We start from the raw sequence: 19,934 nt of genomic DNA, 5'->3' as shown, positions 1-19,934 counted from the left end.
AACCTACAACTAGTTGTTCACAGTTAGATATACAGAAATAAATCGATAAATATTATCTTGAATCAATCCACGACCCAGTGTATACGTATCTCAGTATTGATCACAACTCAAACTATACATATTTTGGAATCAACCTCAACCCTGTATAGCTAACTCCAACATTCACATATAGAGTGTCTATGGTTGTTCCGAAATATATATAGATGTGTCGACATGATAGGTCGAAACATTGTATACGTGTCTATGGTATCTCAAGATTACATAATATACAATACAAGTTGATTAAGTTATGGGTGGAATAGATTTGTTACCAATTTTCACGTAGCTAAAATGAGAAAAATTATCCAATCTTGTTTTACCCATAACTTCTTCATTTTAAATCTGTTTTGAGTGAATCAAATTGCTATGGTTTCATATTGAACTCTATTTTATGATTCTAAACAGAAAAAGTATAGGTTTATAGTCATAAAAATAAGTTACAAGCCGTTTTTGTAAAGGTAGTCATTTCAGTCGAAAGAACGACGTCTAGATGACCATTTTAGAAAACATACTTCCACTTTGAGTTTAACCATAATTTTTGGATATAGTTTCATGTTCATAATAAAAATCATTTTCTCAGAATAACAACTTTTAAATCAAAGTTTATCATAGTTTTTAATTAACTAACCCAAAACAGCCCGCGGTGTTACTACGACGGCGTAAATCCGGTTTTACGGTGTTTTTCGTGTTTCCAGGTTTTAAATCATTAAGTTAGCATATCATATAGATATAGAACATGTGTTTAGTTAATTTTAAAAATCAAGTTAGAAGGATTAAATTTTTTTTGCGAACAAGTTTAGAATTAACTAAACTATGTTCTAGTGATTACGAGTTTAAACCTTCGAATAAGATAGTTTTATATATATGAAACAACCCAACCCGTACTCCGTACGCTATAAAAGACTCAACTTAACTAGCGGTTTATTTAACTTAGATACAAATCGAGGCGACACAAAAGACAAATTAGCACCGCTATCAAATAATATCTTGGCCGGTTTAGAGTTAACCAAGAAAGTACCTGAGACAACTTCGTTCGATTGTTTAGCTTCATCATTAGTCATCAAATAATTTTGACCCCGGCCCGTACCCGCCGCCTTCTCTAACCGCTTGACATGATCATTAACCAACTCGGGACACTCGGTCTTCTTGTGTCCTTCTTTCCCACAATTGTAACAAGTGAATTTTGTAGTAGAGGATGGTTTGGTGCAATCACGGGCCATATGTCCCCTTCGCCCACAATTATGACAAGAATAGGGGAAATCCCCCGAAGCTCCTTTCTTCACACTCCCCACACTCTCGGAGCCTTTCTTAAACTTCTTGCTAGAAAAATTAGATTGACTAGTAGCTTCAAATTTTTTCTTGCCCAAGGTAAGGCTATTCTTCCTCATCACAAGCGCCTCGAAACCCTTGGCCATGTTAAACAATTCGTCAAAGCTTTTCACCACATTCACACTTATCTTCTCTTGATAACTATCATTCAAGATCCGATAAAAATCTTCCTTTAACATCTTGTCGTTCCCGACATACTCCGGGCAAAATTGAGTTTTAGACAAAAACACGGATTTGAGAGTGTTCAAGTCCATCGACCCTTGCCTCAAGGAACGTAACTCGTCCTTTAGCCTAGTGAGATCAGCCGAAGTTCGGTATTCTTCGAAAAATTCCACCTTAAACTCATCCCAAGAAAAGTCCATGCATTGTTCTTCGCCATAGACTTGAATCTTTGCATCCCACCATAACTTGGCATCACCTCTTAGCATGCTACAACCATACCTTGTCTTTTTATCGTTAGGGCACTCATATGTACGAAAAGCCCCCTCCATATCGGAGATAAACCGGGCACTCTTAAGTGGGTCCCGTTCACCATCAAAGGTAGGAGGTTGAGCATCCTTGAAGTTCTTAAAGAAAAAGTCTCGCCTCCCCACATTCTCTTCTTGAAGAACAATTTTAATTTGTTCCTTAACCATATCGACGACTTGTTCTTCAATAGTGTCTAGAAACATCTTCTTAATATCAACAAGAAAATCCGCCCTTTGGCGTTGAAAGATGGCCTCAACCTTGGCCGTGAACTCGGGGTCCTCGCTCGTGCCCCCATTATCGGTGTCGTGTCCGTTTCTCATCTTCATTCTATAAAACGGGAAAGATTAAACAACCAAACCAAAGACATGACACATATATACCATACCACCCCATCTCGCTCAACAATCGTCATACATCGCTCGTTTGACACGATTTGCACCCGTAGCAAGGGTAGCTAGTCATTGCTACACGAGCACGTCGCATTAACTTGCTAGTACAACGTCTGTCTCACTCGATGATTCCATCTACAACACAAATCAATTAGTGCATGGTTAGTTCATATAAACCTACGCACTACAATTCCCGATTCGACCCGAAGTCATACAAGTCCCGCCTAAAAGCGCATACACATAAAAGTCTAAGTCTAGGCACCTATCTCAAGTCGCCTAAATCCCTTAGACCATGCTCTGATACTACTTGAAACAACCCAACCCGTACTCCGTACGCTATAATTTTTTTTTTTATAATATACACATTTATGCGCCAATTAAATATGTAGACCAACTCACAAGTTTCATTAAACCGTACAACCATTACCAATGTTTACAAAAGGCACAATGGCCGTTAATTAAGTTAATACAAGTTTGACCGAATACAATGGTAGTTTATTAACCAAACGACCCGACGAGCATGGTTTGGGACTAAACTACCCAAAAGGTGGCCAACTTCCAAAAGCTCCTACAAGCACATCATCAAGGGCATCTAGTGCCCAACAATCCCCTTCCCTTTATCCTCACCTGCAACTAAAAGATAAACAACGAGAGGGGTAAGCTAACGCTTAGTGAATGCAATAATTATACATGATCATATATAACCTACTTACTTGCATACACTTACACAATACCACATACGAGCTAGCAATTCAACAAACATGCAATCCATCATGCATAAACTACTATCCACGTTCCACATTACGCTAGCAACAATAATAGCATATAGTTCACAATATAATATGCTAAGTACAATTCGCACAACCATGGTTAACCAAGTATACAAGAGAACGGTACATGTAAGTCCGTTGGAGTTCATAACATCCACTAGTGTTACTTATACACCGCGTAATCACTAGTCCCCCGGGTGATGTCTTGAACACCGCGACTAACTCACCCTTACAACAATGTGGCGTCTTAAACACCGCGACGAATCCACACTTCATTCAATACAATGAGTGGTGTCTTGAACACCGCGACACTTCCACTCTCACGACATTGTGGTGTCTTAAACACCGCGACAATCCCACTAGTCAATTACACAAGGAGTAGTGTCTTAAGCATCGCGACAATACTACTCGTTACCTAGAATGTGGTGTCTTGAACACCGCGACACTTCCACATTCATACCACACAAATAAATACATTATATACGTTCACGCATAATTATTCCACTCACCTTGACGCAAGGATGATGAATAATCGCTTCCAAACTTCAAAGCCAAGTACCTAATACATTAAGTACCAATTCAATACATAAACTAGTGGAATTAACCACATTACATTTACTTGGGCATTTAATGACTCAATTTCGCATTAAATGACCCAACCACACCACAACCGCCCTCTTAATGGCCAAGACTCGACTTTAATTACCAACATTAGTGCATTAAAGTCTACTAGCCTCAATTGACATCCACCTAGGGTAATTTACACCCATTTTACCCAAACTAGGTCAACTAGTACATTCTTGACCCAAATGACATCTCTTTCAATTCTAACAAGTGTTTAATGCTTACAATACCATTAACACTTTCAAACTCACAATTACAAGACCAAAACCCTAGATTATGGCCATTAGGGTTTCATTACAACAACCTAACCCAAATTCACCCATTTTACTCCCAAATGGGTCATACAAGCTTCTATTAACCAAAACCCTAGCCATAATCAATTAAAACTCGAAACTTAGAGTTAGAACTTACCGAGACTATCACCACGTAGCTAGAGTCACAAGGAACAACTTTAATACTTGCTCCAAAGATCAACCCTAAATCCTTCCTCTCTCAATCTCACTTTGAATCCAAATGGGTGTTAGAGTTTTGGGAGAGAAATTGAAAGAAAATGAAAAAGGAAAATGAAATAAATGAACTAGTGGACCAGATTTAATGCACCCATCTGATCTATACGTCCATTTACCATTTTGCCCCTCAAAATCTCTTAATTTAACCTAAAACCGGAACCTGGCCAGCAGGCCTGCCGCGGCGCGGCACTAAACATCGCGGCGCGACGAATCAAAGTAAAATTCACCATGCTTAAGTCCTGTTCTGATCTGGAAACGCTTGATGGGTCGCGGCGCGGACCCGTTTGTCGCGGCGCGACATACGCCTGGGTCTGGCCACTTCGACTAGTTAGTCAAATTTCCAAGGTTTCCACAACTAATTCCTTCATTCTCGTTCCCAATACACGTCTAAGCCTCACATCTAAGTCTCACGAGACCTAACACTACACAAGCTCATTTGTACACTTATATACGCACATGTTAACTAGCACACAATAAATTATATATATACGTTTATCTATACAATTACGCATAAGCTTCCGAATCATAACGTACAAATGGTTAAATATGTACCTTTAGTCACGTACGGGAAAAACGGGATGTTACAACTCTCCCCCACTTAGATCGGAGCGCGTCCTCGCGATCCAAGCCGCATGACAAGCCGGAAGATAAACCAAAGCAAACTCTTCGGATTCCCATGTAAACTCGGAACCCTTTCGATGTCGCCATTGCACTTTGAAGGTTCTAACTTCCTTGTTCCGCAACATCTTAACCTTTTCATCAAGGATTGCAACCGGTTCTTCCGCATACTCTAACTTGTTATTCAAAGTAATCTCATCCAATGGCACCCAAGTCGAGTCATCCACAAGACACTTGCGAAGATGGGAAACATGGAACGTATTATGAATTCCCGCAAGTTCTTCGGGTAACTCTAATCGATAAGCAACCTCACCAACACGTGCCAATACCTTGAAAGGTCCAATAAACCGAGGAGCTAACTTTCCTCGCTTTCTAAACCGAATCACACCCTTCCATGGAGAAACCTTAAGCATCACCATATCACCTTCTTGAAACTCAATCGTTCTTCTACCTTTATCGGCATAAGACTTTTGTCTATCTTGCGCCGCTTTAAGTCGAGCCCGAATCATTTCAATTTTACTATTCGTCTCCAAAACCAAATCGATACTCCCGACTTCCTTTTGACCCACTTCACCCCAACAAATTGGAGTTCGACATCTTCGCCCATAAAGCATTTCATACGGTGGCATCCCGATACTAGTATGATAACTATTATTGTACGAGAATTCCACCAAGGGTAAGTGCTCGTCCCAACTTCCACCAAAATCAATAATACACGCCCTTAACATATCCTCTAGCGTTTGGTTAGTACGCTCGGTTTGACCGTCCATTTGAGGATGATACGCCGTGCTCATTTTCAATTGAGTACCCATATCTTCATGAAACTTGTTCCAAAACCGAGATGTAGAGCGAGTATCTCGATCTGAAACAATAGATACCGGAACCCCATGTCTTGATATCACCTCCTTTATAAACAACTTAGCTAAAGTCTCCGATGATATCGTTTCCCGAATGGGAAGAAACAAGGCACTCTTCGTCAATCTATCAACAATCACCCAAATCGTATCGTATTGGGTTCGCGCCGTCTTCGGTAACTTGGTAATAAATTCCATGGTAATGTGCTCCCATTTCCATTTCGGGACTTCCAATGGTTGTAACTTACCGTAAGGCTTTTGGTGTTCGGCTTTGACTTGCAAGCATGTGACGCATTGTTCAACATACTTAACCACATCACGTTTCATGCCGGGCCACCAATAATCTTTCTTCAAATCATAGTACATTTTCATTGCACCCAGATGAATGGAATACTTGGACTTATGTGCTTCATCAAGTAGCATTCGCCGGTAATCCCCCATCTTGGGTACCCACAACCTTCCTTGAAAGGACAACAAGCCACGCGAGCCCATTGTAATGAACTCCGATTGGCCAACGATTCGTTCCGTGTGCTTATTGTGAACATAAGCCTCTATTTGATCTTCACCCATCTTTTCAAGAAAGTCATTAGTGATAATCAAACGTAACGATCCCACCTTTATCGCCGGATGTGTACTCTTTCAAGTCAAGGCGTCCGCAACAACGTTCGCCTTGCCCGGATGATAAAGTATCACGCAATCATAATCTTTCACTACATCCATCCACCTACGTTGAAGATAATTCAAATCTCGTTGAGTAAAGAGATGTTTCAAATTCTTGTGATCCGAATATATCGTACACTTGACACCATACAAGTAATGGCGCCAAATTTTCAACGCATGCACAACCGCCGCCATCTCTAAATCATGAGTCGGGTACCTCATCTCGTGTTCTTTTAATTGTCGAGAGGCATAAGCGATGACTTTACCTCTTTGCATCAGAACACACCCGAGTCCATTCAACGAAGCATCACAATAAACCACCATGTCTTCAATCCCTTCCGGTAACACCAACACCGGAGCTTGACATAACTTCTCTTTCAACAATTGAAAGGCGACTTCTTGTTCATTTTCCCAATTAAATTTAACATTCTTCCTCGTCAACTTCGTCAAAGGAGAAGCAATCTTAGAAAAGTCTTGAATAAACCGCCGATAATAACCGGCCAATCCGAGAAAACTTCGGATTTCCGTAGGCGTAGTCGGTCGACTCCAACTTTTCACCGTTTCGATCTTCCCCGAGTCTACCATAATACCTTCTTGATTCACAATATGACCAAGGAATTGAACTTCCCTTAGCCAAAATTCACATTTGGAGAACTTAGCATACAATTTCTCCCTTCGCAACGTCTTCAACACTTCACGTAAATGGTGTTCATGTTCCTTCATACTCTTGGAATAAACGAGTATGTCATCAATGAACACGATTACAGACTTGTCCAACATAGGTTGGCACACTCGGTTCATTAAATCCATGAATGCCGCCGGTGCATTCGTGAGACCAAAAGGCATAACCACAAACTCATAATGCCCGTAACGCGTCCGAAAGGCCGTTTTCTCGATGTCTTCCTCACGGACCCGCACTTGATGATAGCCGGACCGTAAATCGATCTTAGAAAAATACATAGCACCTTGGAGTTGATCAAATAAATCGTCGATCCGAGGTAATGGATAACGATTCTTGATCGTCACTTTATTCAACTCCCTATAGTCGATGCACATTCGCATGCTTCCATCTTTCTTTTTCACAAACAAAACCGGAGCACCCCACGGCGAGGAGCTTGGTCGAATGAAACCCTTCTCAAACAACTCTTGGGTTTGATTAAGCAATTCTTGCATCTCCGTCGGCGCTAAACGATAAGGGGTTTTAGCAATGGGAGTAGCTCCCGGAAACAACTCGATGCGAAATTCGACTTGTCTTTCCTCCGGAACACCCGGTAATTCATCCGGAAAGACATCTTCAAATTCGTTAACCACCGGAATCTTACGAATAGGTGGTGGCTCATCACGAGTATCAACTACGTGAGCAAGATAAAACAAGGCACCGCTCTTGAGAAAACGTCGTGCCCTTGCATACGTGCACAATGGTACGAGTCTCCTCCGTCTATCGCCATGAATAATCAACTCTCCCCCACTTGGGGTCCTAACACGAATGAACTTATCATCGCATGCAATATCGGCTCTATAACGATCGAGCCAATCCATACCAACAACAATATCGAACTCACCCAAGGTCATCGGAATGAGGTCAATTTTAAAGGTTTCGGTACCAAACACAACATCACAATTCTTACAAGCATCAACCACTAGCGCTGTCTTGCCATCCGCTATTTCGACTTCAACTGGACGACTCAACTTAACTAGCGGTTTATTTAACTTAGATACAAATCGAGGCGACACAAAAGACAAATTAGCACCGCTATCAAATAATATCTTGGCCGGTTTAGAGTTAACCAAGAAAGTACCTGAGACAACTTCGTTCGATTGTTTAGCTTCATCATTAGTCATCAAATAATTTCGACCCCGGCCCGTACCCGCCGCCTTCTCTAACCGCTTGACATGATCATTAACCAACTCGGGACACTCGGTCTTCTTGTGTCCTTCTTTCCCACAATTGTAACAAGTGAATTTTGTAGTAGAGGATGGTTTGGTGCAATCACGGGCCATATGTCCCCTTCGCCCACAATTATGACAAGAATAGGGGAAATCCCCCGAAGCTCCTTTCTTCACACTCCCCACACTCTCGGAGCCTTTCTTAAACTTCTTGCTAGAAAAATTAGATTGACTAGTAGCTTCAAATTTTTTCTTGCCCAAGGTAAGGCTATTGTTCCTCATCACAAGCGCCTCGAAACCCTTGGCCATGTTAAAAAATTCGTCAAAGCTTTTCACCACATTCACACTTATCTTCTCTTGATAACTATCATTCAAGATCCGATAAAAATCTTCCTTTAACATCTTGTCGTTCCCGACATACTCCGGGCAAAATTGAGTTTTAGACAAAAACACGGATTTGAGAGTGTTCAAGTCCATCGACCCTTGCCTCAAGGAACGTAACTCGTCCTTTAGCCTAGTGAGATCAGCCGAAGTTCGGTATTCTTCGAAAAATTCCACCTTAAACTCATCCCAAGAAAAGTCCATGCATTGTTCTTCGCCATAGATTTGAATCTTTGCATCCCACCATAACTTGGCATCACCTCTTAGCATGCTACAACCATACCTTGTCTTTTTATCGTTAGGGCACTCACATGTACGAAAAGCCCCCTCCATATCGGAGATAAACCGGGCACTCTTAAGTGGGTCCCGTTCACCATCAAAGGTAGGAGGTTGAGCATCCTTGAAGTTCTTAAAGAAAAAGTCTCGCCTCCCCACATTCTCTTCTTGAAGAACAATTTTAATTTGTTCCTTAACCATATCGACGACTTGTTCTTCAATAGTGTCTAGAAACATCTTCTTAATATCAACAAGAAAATCCGCCCTTTGGCGTTGAAAGATGGCCTCAACCTTGGCCGTGAACTCGGGGTCCTCGCTCGTGCCCCCATTATCGGTGTCGTGTCCGTTTCTCATCTTCATTCTATAAAACGGGAAAGATTAAACAACGAAACCAAAGACATGACACATATATACCATACCACCCCATCTCGCTCAACAATCGTCATACATCGCTCGTTTGACACGATTTGCACCCGTAGCAAGGGTAGCTAGTCATTGCTACACGAGCACGTCGCATTAACTTGCTAGTACAACGTCTGTCTCGCTCGATGATTCCATCTACAACACAAATCAATTAGTGCATGGTTAGTTCATATAAACCTACGCACTACAATTCCCGATTCGACCCGAAGTCGTACAAGTCCCGCCTAAAAGCGCATACACATAAAAGTCTAAGTCTAGGCACCTATCCCAAGTCGCCTAAATCCCTTAGACCATGCTCTGATACCACTTGAAACAACCCAACCCGTACTCCGTACGCTATAAATTTTTTTTTTTATAATATACACATTTATGCGCCAATTAAATATGTAGACCAACTCACAAGTTTCATTAAACCGTACAACCATTACTAATGTTTACAAAAGGCACAATGGCCGTTAATTAAGTTAATACAAGTTTGACCGAATACAATGGTAGTTTATTAACCAAACGACCCGACGAGCATGGTTTGGGACTAAACTACCCAAAAGGTGGCCAACTTCCAAAAGCTCCTACAAGCACATCATCAAGGGCATCTAGTGCCCGACAATCCCCTTCCCTTTATCCTCACCTGCAACTAAAAGATAAACAACTAGAGGGGTAAGCTAACGCTTAGTGAATGCAATAATTATACATGATCATATATAACCTACTTACTTGCATACACTTACACAATACCACATACGAGCTAGCAATTCAACAAACATGCAATCCATCATGCATAAACTACTATCCACGTTCCACATTACGCTAGCAACAATAATAGCATATAGTTCACAATATAATATGCTAAGTACAATTCGCACAACCATGGTTAACCAAGTATACAAGAGAACGGCACATGTAAGTCCGTTGGAGTTCATAACATCCACTAGTGTTACTTATACACCGCGTAATCACTAGTCCCCCGGGTGATGTCTTGAACACCGCGACTAACTCACCCTTACAACAATGTGGCGTCTTAAACACCGCGACGAATCTACACTTCATTCAATACAATGAGTGGTGTCTTGAACACCGCGACACTTCCACTCTCACGACATTGTGGTGTCTTAAACACCGCGACAATCCCACAAGTCAATTACACAAGGAGTAGTGTCTTAAGCACCGCGACAATACTATTCGTTACCTAGAATGTGGTGTCTTGAACACCGCGACACTTCCACATTCATACCACACAAATAAATACATTATATACGTTCACGCATAATTATTCCACTCACCTTGACGCAAGGATGATGAATAATCGCTTCCAAACTTCAAAGCCAAGTACCTAATACATTAAGTACCAATTCAATACATAAACTAGTGGAATTAACCACATTACATTTACTTGGGCATTTAATGACTCAATTTCGCATTAAATGACCCAACCACACCACAACCGCCCTCTTAATGGCCAAGACTCGACTTTAATTACCAACATTAGTGCATTAAAGTCTACTAGCCTCAATTGACATCCACCTAGGGTAATTTACACCCATTTTACCCAAACTAGGTCAACTAGTACATTCTTGACCCAAATGACATCTCTTTCAATTCTAACAAGTGTTTAATGCTTACAATACCATTAACACTTTCAAACTCACAATTACAAGACCAAAACCCTAGATTATGGCCATTAGGGTTTCATTACAACAACCTAACCCAAATTCACCCATTTTACTCCCAAATGGGTCATACAAGCTTCTATTAACCAAAACCCTAGCCATAATCAATTAAAACTCGAAACTTAGAGTTAGAACTTACCGAGACTATCACCACGTAGCTAGAGTCACAAGGAACAACTTTAATACTTGCTCCAAAGATCAACCCTAAATCCTTCCTCTCTCAATCTCACTTTGAATCCAAATGGGTGTTAGAGTTTTGGGAGAGAAATTGAAAGAAAATGAAAAAGGAAAATGAAATAAATGAACTAGTGGACCAGATTTAATGCACCCATCTGATCTATACGTCCATTTACCATTTTGCCCCTCAAAATCTCTTAATTTAACCTAAAACCGGAACCTGGCCAGCAGGCCTGCCGCGGCGCGGCACTAAACATCGCGGCGCGACGAATCAAAGTAAAATTCACCATGCTTAAGTCCTGTTCTGATCTGGAAACGCTTGATGGGTCGCGGCGCGAACCCGTTTGTGGCGGCGCGACATACGCCTGGGTCTGGCCACTTCGACTAGTTAGTCAAATTTCCAAGGTTTCCACAACTAATTCCTTCATTCTCGTTCCCAATACACGTATAAGCCTCACATCTAAGTCTCACGAGACCTAACACTACACAAGCTCATTTGTACACTTATATATGCACATGTTAACTAGCACACAATAAATTATATATATATACGTTTATCTATACAATTACGCATAAGCTTCCGAATCATAACGTACAAATGGTTAAATATGTACCTTTAGTCACGTACGGGAAAAACGGGATGTTACAATATATGAATCGAATGATGTTATGAACATCATTACTACCTCAAGTTTTGTAGATAAACCTACTGGAAGTGACAAGAAATGATCTAGCTTCAAAGGATCTTGGATGGCTTGAAAGTTCTTGAAGTAGGATCATGACACAAAAACAAGTTCAAGTAAGATTTTTACTCGAATTAAGATAGTTTATAGTTATAGAAATTGAATCAAAGTTTGAATATGAATATTACCTTGAATAAGAAAGATAACCTACTGTATATAACAAAGGTTTCTTGATCTTAGATGATTACTTGGAATGGATTAGAAAGCTTGGAAGTAAATTAGTAAACTTGAAGGGATTTTTGAAGTGTTCTTGAAGTGTTCTTCCTATGATGATTATAGCTTGATTCTTGAAGTGATTTTTGATGAAGATGATGATTAACTACTGGAAAAATACGTTCATAATAGTGTGTGTGTGTTGAGAGAGAATTAGAAAGAGAATTGGAAGTGAAATGGAGTGAATGATGAGTGGTAATTGGTGAGTGGTGAGTGGGGTTAAAAGGAGTTCTAGTTAGTTGACTAGCTCATGGTAGAAGTTAAAATTGATTAGTCAAACATGACATAATCAAGAGTGGAATCCCATGCTAGTTCCTATTGGTATATACCCATTGTAAGTACGTTTTGAAGCTGTGTATAATACGGGTAAGAATACGACTAGAATTCTTGATGAAAGAAAAGAATGGGAAAGTAACTGTAACCATTTTTGTTAAGTATGAGTGTTTTGATATATGTCTTGAAGTCATCCAAAAGTAGTTTAATACATCTAAATACACTACATGTATATACATTTTAACTGAGTCGTTAAGTCATCGTTAGTCGTTACATGTAAGTGTTGTTTTGAAACCTTTAAGTTAACGATCTCAATTAATGTTGTTAACCCATTGTTTATTATATCTAATGAGATGTTAAATTATTATATTATCATGATATTATGATATATTAATATATCTTAATATGATATATATACATTTAAATGTCGTTACAACGATAATCGTTACATATATGTCTCGTTTCGAAATCCTTAAGTTAGTAGTCTTGTTTATATGTATATAACTCATTGTTAATATACTTATGGAGATACTTACTTATCATAATCTCATGTTAACCATATGTATATCCATATATATATCGTCATGTCGTTTTTACAAGTTTTAACGTTCGTGAATCGCCGGTCAACTTGGGTGGTCAATTGTCTATATGAAACATATTTCAATTAATCAAGTCTTAACAAGTTTGATTGCTTAACATGTTGGAAACATTTAATCATGTAAATATCAATCTCAATTAATATATATAAACATGGAAAAGTTCGGGTCACTACACTTACAACCAAGATCATCCAATTGTCCTAAAGACAATAAGTTCTTCTTCAAACCTTCCACGTGTCGTACACCTTGAATAGTACGAACTGTACCATCGTGCATCTTCAGAATGATATCTCCAATTCCAATGATCTTTAGTTCATGATCATTGCAACTATATACAGATCCTCCTGAGATAAGTTCATATTGTTTGAACCATTCTCTTCTAGGGGTCATGTGAAAAGTAGTTCCCGAGTCAAATAACCAGACATCAACAAATGTCTTTCTGCCTTCATTTGCTACCACTGCCTCACTAACCAAAGCAGTCCCATCATCTGAAGTGCTTGCAATATTTCCTTGAGGATTTGAGTTATTTAAACTCCGACAATCCTTCTTCAGGTGACCTTTCTTGCCACAATTGTAGCATGTATAGGTCCTCTTCTTTTTAGACTTCAGTTTACCATGATTGTGACTCCCACTTGGGCCACGTTCCGTTGATCTCCCTCCTGACACCAATAAGGCCTCCACTTGTCGTGAACCGGCCTGTTTGTCCTCCTTGTTATTGCGCCGATTTTCTTCTTCTAGAATAGCAGCCGCAACTTCATCATAGACTAGATACTCCGAGAGAACATTATTGGTTAAGTTAATAATGAGTTGATCATACGAATCAGGAAGACTCTGAAGTAAAAGTTCAGCACGTTCTTTTGGCTATATATTGCAGCTTAATGAAGCGAGTTGAGAAAATAGAGTATTCAAAGAATTAATGTGCTCATTAACTGAAGTAGATTCATTCATACATAGCGCATAAAGTTTCCTCTTAAGGAATATCTTGTTGTGGAGTGATTTGGTCTCGTACAATTTTACGAGGTGATCCCAAATCTCTTTCGCCGTCTTCTTTTCTTCAATGCTAGACAAAACGCCATCTGCTAGTGCCAGATGAAGATTTGCGATAGCCTGGCCGTCCATCTCTTCCCATTTTTCATCAGTGACTTCAACGGAACGTCCACTGATGGCCGCCAAACACTTATCCTTTCTCAGGATAGCTTTCATCTTTAGTTTCCATAACGAGAAGTTACTCCCGTTGAACTTTTCAATTTCAAATTTCGTAGACATTGCTATAATTACAATCTTCTTTTTTTCGACAATATTATTTTTTTTTCCTTGAAATAACACCCAAGGACTTTTACCGAGTGAAAATAATCTTACTTATTTTCTGATGTGGACGATCCACTCTCGTGGCAACCACAGAGCATACGATAAGTAGATTAACACACAAGATATTAGACCTTAGCTCTTGATATCACTTGTTGAGCAAAGTGACACCGAATTATAGCAAACCACTAGTAATAATATGAAAACGATAATAAATGAACACCGAGATTTAACGTGGAAAACCCCAATAGGGTAAAAACCACGGGCAAGGAAAGAAACGTTTCACTAATAAGAATAATAGGAATTACAACTTCTCTCTAATTACAAGGATAATTACTAATGCTTATATCTCTTGTAATTAGGAGACTAAACTCAAACTCTCTATTACACTCTTAGAATATAAGAAGAGGAATGTGTTTTGGGATGATTTGAATGCTTGCTTATGGCTCTATTTATAGTAGTAAGGATTGGGATTTGGTGAGAGTTAGGCAAGTTAGATAATGAAAAGTGTTACCTACAACTTACCAACAACCATCCACTTATTTTACCAACTACATCCACCAACAACATCTACCAACAACCATTTATATTTTCTATTTCAACAGCTCTCATGAACGGTAAAGCGGATTCTTATTATTATTGTTGACGATTATTTCTTTAAATACATGATGATATTGGCCATATATTTTCTGCTTTCTAACTTTCTTTTTACATATGATATGATATGATATGATATGATATGTAAGTATATTTGTGATGATAATTGTTTGGTTGTTTATATTGCTAATAAAAATAAATTGGCACCTAAATGGACGTGCTTTATGTATTTTAGGTTGCCATTTAGCTACTAGTTGTTAATTACTAACCGACTATTATATATTGTTAACTTGAAAAGCCATCAGATATATTATAATAAAACATTAACTGGTATTTGTTCAGTCTCATCATGTATACATATATGCATAATAAGTAAGAGATACAGATTATATGGTCACGAACTAAATACTGCAGTACATCAGATTTATAAACAACTATATTTACTGTCGATGTTGTTCAAGTATTCAAATTGAGACAATATTTATGTATGTACATGTCTTTAAAATTTTCTAGTATTTTGGGGTTGATGGTTTTTGTAGAGCTTGTAGCTAACAGATTCAATGAGTTGTGTGTGATTGTGTTTATATTGTTTTAAATATGGCCACTTTTGTTTTATCTTATGTTATTATTATTATTATAGGGTCTACTAATCTATAACCCGTCTTAAGACATCTGCAACATCTGCAGTTAGAACAGTGTTATATAGGAGTCAAATGTTTCAAATGCTTTAGAAGTAGCCCTGCGTAATTGTAATGCATAGAACCTCCTAGGTTACCCAACCCATCCATTTTGCCACCTCTGAAATATTTTGTATCAATTGAGGAAATGAGTAAATTTTAAATTATAATGCACACTGTTTTCATGTTTAAATTTGAAAATTTGGAAGTATGAGTATCGATAGCAAGCTGATATGGTTGGTAAAAGACAAATGCAAACAAATGAAGATTGTCATAACTGAATACTTACTCTGTAAAGAGTTGTAATCACTTGCATCCGTAAATTTGCTTGAAAACAAAGGGACCAATGAGAACGCGACATGTGGCGCGAAAATCACATGTGATTGAAAAAAAAAAATTCGAAAATTTTTTTTTTTAAATTTTTTTTTTTCGAAAATTGTTTTTTTTCAATTTTTTTTTCCGAAAATTTTTTTTCCGAATTTTTTTTTTTATAAATCATATGTGATTATGCATGTCAATCACATGTGATTATGCATGGCAAATCCAATCACATGTGATTGTACAATTCAATCACATGTGATTGTGCAGGTAAATCACATGTGATTGTAAAAAAAAAATTTAAAATTTCGAAAAAAAATTCAAAATTTTTTTTTCAAAAAAAAATTTTTGATTTTTTTTCAATCACATGTGATTTTCGCGACACGTGTCGCGCTCTCATTGGTCCCTTGAATCTCAACTTAATTTATGGACTCAAATGAATATTCCTCATAGACTATAAATGGGTGGGGTAGATATTGCATCGTTTTTTACAAAAGAATGACAAAAAGACACTAGCCTAATTTAAAAAGGCTGTAATAAAACTGACAAAAAGCAAAGGCAATGAGTGGCTTCTTTAGTCAAAGTTAAAGTTGACGTTGATCCAAAGGACATAACCCTAAATTATTAGCTAGAATCAGATTTATTGATTAAAATCAGTGAAAGTCGGTCATTAGTCAAAGAGTCAAGGTAAAAGCTGGCCAACGTTCGACTAGTCCCAACTACTCTCAGACTTGACCCATTAGTTCCTACAAGACCGAGTAGTACCTTAGGCCACTCCCTATCGTAACTAAACTATTCATCCTCTTAACCTTCCGCATCAGCGCCACATCAACACCAATATCCTATAACTAACTCATAACTAAACACTCCCTATCATGGCTAAAACAATACTCCTCTTAATATACAACGTACAAGCAATAAAGCATCAAGTCCAACAATAAAAAGCACTGGGACCCGCAATTCCTATAACTCTTCCGTTAAATCTATGGTGAAAGCGGTAACTAACGCGGGTAACTAAGTGGTGCCTATGGTTAGTTACAGGTAATGAGCGGGTAATGGGCGGGTAACTAACCATAGGGGTTGTAGTGACCCGAACTTTTCCATGTTTATATATATTAATTGAGATTGATATTTACATGATTAAATGTTTCCAACATGTTAAGCAATCAAACTTGTTAAGATTTGATTAATTGAAATATGTTTCATATAGACAATTGACCACCCAAGTTGACCGGTGATTCACGAACGTTAAAACTTGTAAAAACTATACGATGACATATATATGGTTATATATATAGTTAACATGATTTTATAATATGTATGTATCTCATTAGGTATTTTAACAATGAGTTATATACATAAAAATGAGACTATTAATTTAAGAAACTCGAAAACGATATATATAACGATTATCATTATAACAACGTCCTACTAGGTACATATGAATCATATTAAGATATTGATACACTTGGTTAATTATGTTAAATGATAAGTAAATATATTATTAAGTGTATTAACAATGAAATACATATGTAAAAATAAGACTACTAACTTAATGATTTCGAAACGAGACATATATGTAACGATTATCGTTGTAACGACATTTAACTGTATATATATCATACTAAGATATATTATATATCATAATATCATGATAATATAACAATTTAACATCTCATTTGTTATAATAAATAATGGGTTAACAACATTCAACAAGATCGTTAACCTAAAGGTTTCAAAACAACATTTACATGTAACGACTAACGATGACTTAACGACTCAGTTAAAATATATATACATGTAGTGTTTTAATATGTATTCATACACTTTTGAAAGACTTCAAGACACTTATCAAAATACTTCTACTTAACAAAAATGCTTACAATTATATCCTCGTTCAGTTTCATCAACAATTCTACTCGTATGCACCCGTATTCGTACTCGTACAATACACAGCTTTTAGATGTATGTACTATTGGTATATACACTCCAATGATCAGCTCTTAGCAGCCCATGTGAGTCACCTAACACATGTGGGAACCATCATTTGGCAACTAGCATGAAATATCTCATAAAATTACAAAAATATGAGTAATCATTCATGACTTATTTACATGAAAACAAAATTACATATCCTTTATATCTAATCCATACACCAACGACCAAAAACACCTACAAACACTTTCATTCTTCAATTTTCTTCATCTAATTAATCTCTCTCAAGTTCTATCTTCAAGTTCTAAGTGTTCTTCATATATTCTACAAGTTCTAGTTACATAAAATCAAGAATACTTTCAAGTTTGCTAGCTCACTTTCAATCTTGTAAGGTGATCATCCAACCTCAAGAAATCTTTGTTTCTTACAGTAGGTTATCATTCTTATACAAGGTAATAATCATATTCAAACTTTGGTTCAATTTCTATAACTATAACAATCTTATTTCAAGTGATGATCTTACTTGAACTTGTTTTCGTGTCATGATTCTGCTTCAAGAACTTCGAGCCATCCAAGGATCCGTTGAAGCTAGATCTATTTTTCTCTTTTCCAGTAGGTTTATCCAAGGAACTTAAGGTAGTAATGATGTTCATAACATCATTCGATTCGTACATATAAAGCTATCTTATTCGAAGATTTAAACTTGTAATCACTAGAACATAGTTTAGTTAATTCTAAACTTGTTCGCAAACAAAAGTTAATCCTTCTAACTTGACTTTTAAAATCAACTAAACACATGTTCTATATCTATATGATATGCTAACTTAATGATTTAAAACCTGGAAACACGAAAAACACCGTAAAACCGGATTTACGCCGTCGTAGTAACACCGCGGGCTGTTTTGGGTTAGTTAATTAAAAACTATGATAAACTTTGATTTAAAAGTTGTTATTCTGAGAAAATGATTTTTATTATGAACATGAAACTATATCCAAAAATTATGGTTAAACTCAAAGTGGAAGTATGTTTTCTAAAATGGTCATCTAGACGTCGTTCTTTCGACTGAAATGACTACCTTTACAAAAACGACTTGTAACTTATTTTTCCGACTATAAACCTATACCTTTTCTGTTTAGATTCATAAAATATAGTTCAATATGAAACCATAGCAATTTGATTCACTCAAAACGGATTTAAAATGAAGAAGTTATGGGTAAAACAAGATTGGATAATTTTTCTCATTTTAGCTACGTGAAAATTGGTAACAAATCTATTCCAACCATAACTTAATCAACTTGTATTGTATATTATGTAATCTTGAGATACCATAGACACGTATACAATGTTTCGACCTATCATGTCGACACATCTATATATATTTCGGAACAACCATAGACACTCTATATGTGAATGTTGGAGTTAGCTATACAGGGTTGAGGTTGATTCCAAAATATATATAGTTTGAGTTGTGATCAATACTGAGATACGTATACACTGGGTCGTGGATTGATTCAAGATAATATTTATCGATTTATTTCTGTACATCTAACTGTGGACAACTAGTTGTAGGTTACTAACGAGGACAGCTGACTTAATAAACTTAAAACATCAAAATATATTAAAAGTGTTGTAAATATATTTTGAACATACTTTGATATATATGTATATATTGTTATAGGTTCGTGAATCAACCAGTGGCCAAGTCTTACTTCCCGACGAAGTAAAAATATGTGAAAGTGAGTTATAGTCCCACTTTTAAAATCTAATATTTTTGGGATGAGAATACATGCAGGTTTTATAAATGATTTACAAAATAGACACAAGTACGTGAAACTACATTCTATGGTTGAATTATCGAAATCGAATATACCCCTTTTTATTAAGTCTGGTAATCTAAGAATTAGGGAACAGACACCCTAATTGACGCGAATCCTAAAGATAGATCTATTGGGCTTAACAAACCCCATCCAAAGTACCGGATGCTTTAGTACTTCGAAATTTATATCATATCCGAAGGGTGTCCCGGAATGATGGGGATATTCTTATATATGCATCTTGTTAATGTCGGTTACCAGGTGTTCACCATATGAATGATTTTTATCTCTATGTATGGGATGTGTATTGAAATATGAAATCTTGTGGTCTATTATTATGATTTGATATATATATAGGTTAAACCTATAACTCACCAACATTTTTGTT

Source organism: Rutidosis leptorrhynchoides, chromosome 4, assembly GCF_046630445.1.
Source record: "Rutidosis leptorrhynchoides isolate AG116_Rl617_1_P2 chromosome 4, CSIRO_AGI_Rlap_v1, whole genome shotgun sequence".
Classification (NCBI taxonomy): domain Eukaryota; kingdom Viridiplantae; phylum Streptophyta; class Magnoliopsida; order Asterales; family Asteraceae; genus Rutidosis; species Rutidosis leptorrhynchoides.
Note: the sequence above shows the minus strand (reverse complement) of the source record.